The sequence below is a fragment of the Ochotona princeps genome, chromosome 5 (assembly GCF_030435755.1).
Source record: "Ochotona princeps isolate mOchPri1 chromosome 5, mOchPri1.hap1, whole genome shotgun sequence".
Taxonomy (NCBI): domain Eukaryota; kingdom Metazoa; phylum Chordata; class Mammalia; order Lagomorpha; family Ochotonidae; genus Ochotona; species Ochotona princeps.
This window is the reverse complement of record NC_080836.1, coordinates 6440839-6446770: the sequence shown is the minus strand read 5'-3', so window position 1 is coordinate 6446770 and position 5932 is coordinate 6440839. Positions and strand designations below refer to the sequence as shown.

Here is a 5932-nt window from a genome sequence, read left to right as displayed (position 1 = left end):
TCCACTTTGTGCACTGAACTGTCTGCTTTAAGCATTTGTTAGCAGAGAATTTGAAATTGTTCTTGTAAATAACAGTGGCATTAACAAAAGTCTTGGCCTAAATTGAATCCCCAGCTCATTATCTGAAACCTTCAGCAGGGAAGGGGATTGGGCATGAAAATGTACCTGAATGACTGCCTCCAAAAATCATCATTGACGTCAAGTTCTCTGCAGAAAAAAAGGTACATAAAGAGGTAGGGTCTAAAGGCCAGAATGAGATGGAAGGAGAAATAGATGGGGATAACGTATGTGGAGGAGGGGAGGCTGTAAAGCACTAATGGGTTAGGTAAGTGATGACTTACATGCTGTGAGACCACGTGCCTTGTTGGTATGTGTTATTTTAGCCAATATCTTTGAGACAGTGAAATTACTGATTGCAATAGACACTTGTTGCTTGCTCAGACACTTCATCTTTAACCATCCCTTAGTTTACCTGCTGCATCTTTTCACTGCTATAAGAAGCATTAATTCATCCAAACAATCTAGTGAGAGTTCTTCTAGTCCCAGCTCAGGTAAACAAAACACTTGACTACAGTTGGAGACTTTATTGTATCCCATCAGATCTGAGGTGATGTCCACTACTTAGAAACATGCAGAACCATTTTTATTTTACACCTAAACACTGATTCTGTGAACAGAAGAACAAACACAGATGTAAGTGACCAAACACAAATAACTGGAGACAGTGATAGAAAAAAAGCAATCTATTGCCCGATCTATCATCTATTATGCCATCTATTCTCTGCTTGACAAAAATCCCTCCAAGACAGATGCATTTATGACTACTAAAAGAAGCTATGGACCATGGCTTAGCAACTTTTTCCTTACATATAGCAGTGACATAAAAAAAGGAAAATCTAAATGTGACACTGAAATCAGATACTTTTTTTTCTCTTTCATTTCATAAATTTCCTGATGTATTTGAAATGAACGAGTGCTGCTTTTTTTGTCAGTATAATGCAAAAATATGAGTTTTTTTTGGACACAGAAACATAAATATTATGTGATACAACACCTCAAGATTTTTTAAATCTTTGCTCATTTTTATTTGTCTTGCATGAGAAAATGTTGCAAATTTAGCCAATTTGATTTTGAAAGGTTTTCATGTGCTAAGGAATAAATCCTAACGAAAGGATACAAGGATGTTTGGCCACATTTCCCTTCCCCTATATAAGATACTTATTTTCTCAAAGTAACAACATGGAAGCTTTTGGAGACTGATTTTAGATCAGATTTGAGGGTTTTTTGTACTTCTGAGTTCATAATAACAGTTTGCTAGTATTTGAGGGAGTTGCATGGGAATCAAGATTCGCAAAACATCTCTTGACTGGTAATCAGCAATTAGGTGATTTTAGGGGTTTGTTGTTTTGTTTTGTTTTGTTTTGTATAAAAGTTGTACTGCTAAGAAGAAAATGTTCAATCTTAGGTTGTCTCCAGGGATACTTTATTTAAGGTTAAAGGGATTTCACAGTTTTCTGCAGCTATAATCCATTTTGAAGCAAAAAGATGTTTGATGATGCTACAAGACTTACCCAGAACCATCACTGTGTAAGCAGTTTAAAGAATCCCATTTTATATGGGCACATAAATCACGAAAAGAAAATTGTGTACAATGAGCTAGGTATCATTTGTGATGAGAAATGAACTAATCAGTTTTGAAAATGGTTACATACAGTGAGCAGAATTGGTGTGTGCTGTGTCACTAAATGATCTGTGACTCAGTTATTCCTTCACTTATCTGCTTCATAAAAACCAAGCACCCAATTTCAGGCATTGTAGTAGCCCTTTAAAATCCATAGAAGACAAAAAAAAAAATAGAGTATTTTACCCCATAGAGCTTATTTTTATACTGCAGAAATCCCTGGCTCCCGGCTTCTGATTGGTTCAGCTCCAGCCATTGTGACCACTTGGGAAGTGAATCAGCAGAAGAAAGATCTTCCTCCTTGTCTCTCCTCCTCTCTGTATATCTGTCTTTCCAATCAAAATAAACGAACTGTTTTTAAAAAGAGAATTGCAATTTGAAATGCAATGGCCAGAACAGGGCTCACTCTTGGAGATACCATCGGACCAGTCTCCAAATATTAAAGGAAAGATATTCAGATAAAAGAGCATTAGGGGGTGGACCCCTCACAGTAAGGTGAGCCACAAATTATGTTGAGAATAATTCTGTTTTGTATACTTAAAAAATAACCACAGGCATAATCTTTTTTTTGTTTTTGGAAAAAAAAAGTTATTTACTTGAAAGACAATTGCAAGAGAAAGAGAAAGAGGAGGAGGAAAAAGAGTGAGTTAGTGAAAGAAAGAGAGAGAATGAACTAGTGTTTTCATCTCATCTCCTGGTCTCCCCAGAAGGTGGTCATGAGCAGGGCTAGAGCAGGTTGAATCCAGCAAACAGGGACTGTCAGAGGGACAGTGGCCTAACCACTAGGCCCATCTTCTACTACTTTACTGGATGCTTTGGGATTGAGCTGAATCCAAATTGCAGTCGCTTGATTTTGAACCAGTGCTAACAGGGGATGCTGGCATCACAATGACTCCTTAACCTGCTACTCTCTGTTTCAATTTGCAAGAGCCACCATGGCCGTGATCTTGGTCTCTTTTCTTTCTGTGTCCCCACTCCCTGACCATGTCTAACTCAGTATGCTGTTCTCTATTCTCTTTTTCTTCATTCCCTCTCCTTCCAAAATTTTAATTTTTCACAATGTACATTTGATCTTTAATTATAATGAACATGATGATCTATGAGATTTTTCAGCATGTACATTTTTCTTTAGTGATGGTTTTGCCTTATACCCCTTTATTTGTTCTACTCAAAAGATTGGAAAGGTGGTAGTCCACACAGAGCATGTGAGCAACATTGCTTCCTCCTTTCAAATCCTGACACGTGCCTTTGTATGGACAGGTGCTTCTTACATATGAAACTCAGAGGGTAAGTAATCCAAGGAAAAATGGACAAATGGGAAAAACTTACACACCACAACAGAGAGGATAATGAGAGGTCAGTGACTGAGAAAAATATTTTAAATCACATGCTGGCTAAAGACCTAATAAGTACTTAAAGCACGCCACTCCATGTTACAATAAATATATCATAAATGGCTAAAAATCTCACACAGGTATTAATCAAAACAAAGAGGGAGCAAAGAAAAAGAGGAGAATCCATAATTATTTCTAATCATCAGTGATGGAAATCAGAATCATAATGAGACATCATCTCACTGCTGTCAGATGGGCTTTTAACAGAAGGCTGAAAGAGGACATGGTGATAGAAAATGGAACACTGCTTCACTGATGGAAGAAATTCAATCATTAAAGACAGTTTAGACAACAGCATAGAGGTTCCTCAAAACACTGGAACTAAAGCAGGAACCCACGATCTTAGCACTGGGTCTTTATTGGCTACAGATTAAATTCCCCTGCCAAAGTAAGTGTCAAAAGTTATGACCCACTGTGAGGAATCCATTAATTAGACCAGGTGAAATCTTTTAAGAAATAATTAGATTGCGAATCCTCGTGCCCCTCTCCCCGCCACCTTTGTGAATGGATGAATACCGTGGGGATGAATGAGTTCATGGAATATCATGACAGTAGGTCTGTTACAAGCTCCTCCGTCTCCAGTGCTGTGATCTGAGCCACTTGCATGTGACTCCCTGCCCTGCATGAAGACTAAAAAAATCCCTGCACTGTACAACTCAAAGCTCCCCAAGGCCTGAGGTGAATACACCTCTTGTCCCTTCCCTTCCGTTCCCTTCCCTTCCTCACCCTGCCCTGCCCTGTCCTGCTCTGCCCCGCCCCGCCCCTTCTTTCCTCTCCCCTCCCTTCCCATTTCCCATTAGAAAAAGAGATACAGTATTACAGTTCAAATTCAATCAAGTTCTTTCTTTGCAAAATCCACCATGGGAGAAGGGCATGGGGAGGGGTTGGGGAATCCCTGAGCCTATGAAACTGTCACATAATGCAATGTAATTAATAACAAAAAGAAAGAAAATGTAGCAAGATGCACTCATTATGTAGTTTATCAGGAAGCCACATCTGAAAAATGTTTGGAAAAGAATCACCTGTAATTTTTTTTTATATAGATTTATTATTATTGGAAAGCCAGATATACAGAGAGGAAGATCTTCCATCCGATGTTTCACTCCCCAAGTGAGCCGCAACGGGCCGGTGCACGCCAATCCGATGCCGGGAACCAGGAACCTCTTCCGGGTCTTCCACGCGGGTGAAGGGTCCCAATGCATTGGGCCATCCCCGACTGCTTTACCATGCCACAAGCAGGGAGCTGGATGGGAAGTGGAGCTGCTGGGATTAGAACCGGCGCCCATATGGGATCCCGGCATGTTCAAGGCGAGGACTTTAGCCGCTAGGCCACGCTGCCAGACCCAGAATCACCTGTAAATTGTAAGACAAACAATGAATAGGTCTTGCAGTAATTTTGAAAAGAAGATAGGAATGTTTCCATGTGGCACAAAAATACTCATATAGTGTTTTGCCTATGGTGAATAAATAAGCACTCGTATAAAAAAAAAGAAAAAGAGATACAGAGAGAAAGATCTTACTTCTGCTGGTTCACTTCCCAAATAGCCACAATGGCTGCAAATGAGCCAATCCAAAGCCAGGAATCAGGAGCTTCTTCCAGTTCTGCCACATGAGTGCAGTGTTCCAAGCCTTTGGGCCATCCTGCTGAGCTCAAGGAAGAGTTCTCCCTATTGGACAAAGATGGCGATGGCACCATCACCACAAAGGCATTTGGCACTGTCATGAGGTCACTGGGTCAGAACCCAACAGAAGCGGAATTGCAGGATATGATATATGAGGCGGACGCTTACAGTAATGGCACTATTGGCGTCCCGAAATTTCTGACTATGATGGCAAGGAAAATGAAAGATACCAACAGTGAGGAGGAGATCCTTTTACACGAATGGAAACTCCGTGGCAGAGCTGTGTCATGTCATGAAAAACCAAGGGGAAAAGCTAACAGCTGAATAAGTAGATGAAATGATCAGAGAAGCAGATATCAAGGGAGACTTACAGGTGAGCTATGAAGGTAAGGTGGTCGGTTTCCATGGTGTTGAGGGGTCAAGGCTGGCAGCACCTGCAGGAATGGGAACTGCCCTGCTGTCTGTCACCACCGAGGAGAGGCGGCTGCATCTCTTGGAGCTGCCTTGGGGGTTAACCTCAAACTGGGATTGTTTTGTCTTTTCAGAAGTTGTATAGCTGATGACTGCAAAGCCCTATTTTCAACTCCTTCCTCCCCGCCTCACAGAAGAAATCAAATTGAATCCTTTACTTAACTCTTAAAAACAAAGTTCATTTATTCATTCTATTTCTGGGTAGCAAAACTGAATGTCAAAAATGTCTTGTGGGCCTGGCGCAATAGTGTAGTGGTTAAAGTATATGCCTTGCACGCGCCAGAATCCCATATGAGTGCTGGTTCCTGTCCAGCTCCCTTTTTGTGGCGTGGAAAAGCAGTGGAGCATGGCCCAAAGCATTGGGACCCTGCATCTGCGTGGGAGACCTGGAAGAGCTCCTGGCTCCTGGCTTCGGATTGGCTCAGCTCCAGCTTTTGCGGCCACTTGGGGAGTGAACCATCAGACAAAAAATCTTCCTCTCTGTCTCTCCTCTCTGTCTATATTTGCCTTTCCAATAAAAATAAATAAATCTTTAAAAAAGTGCCTTCTATTCTCACACAATATGCAGAATCCGCATGAATTAGTGGGTGGTCCTGTTCCTAAAAGATCCAGCCACACATCTGTTTTACACTATACATACTTGTACTACCCTAAGAATAAGGAGCCCTGGGGGACTCCAGGTTCCCTTTATGATCCATAATACAGGCGTGGGCTGGCCAGTTCATCCTGCATGCAGTCTGATGATTGAACACAGTCAGACATTT

At 41.1% G+C, this 5932-nt stretch overlaps 1 pseudogene; it reads left to right on the top strand.

Moving 5' to 3' along the window:
• Positions 1-257: 257 nt before the first annotated feature.
• On the top strand, positions 258-5253 carry LOC105942527 (neo-calmodulin-like; annotated as a pseudogene).
• Positions 5254-5932: the final 679 nt, after the last annotated feature.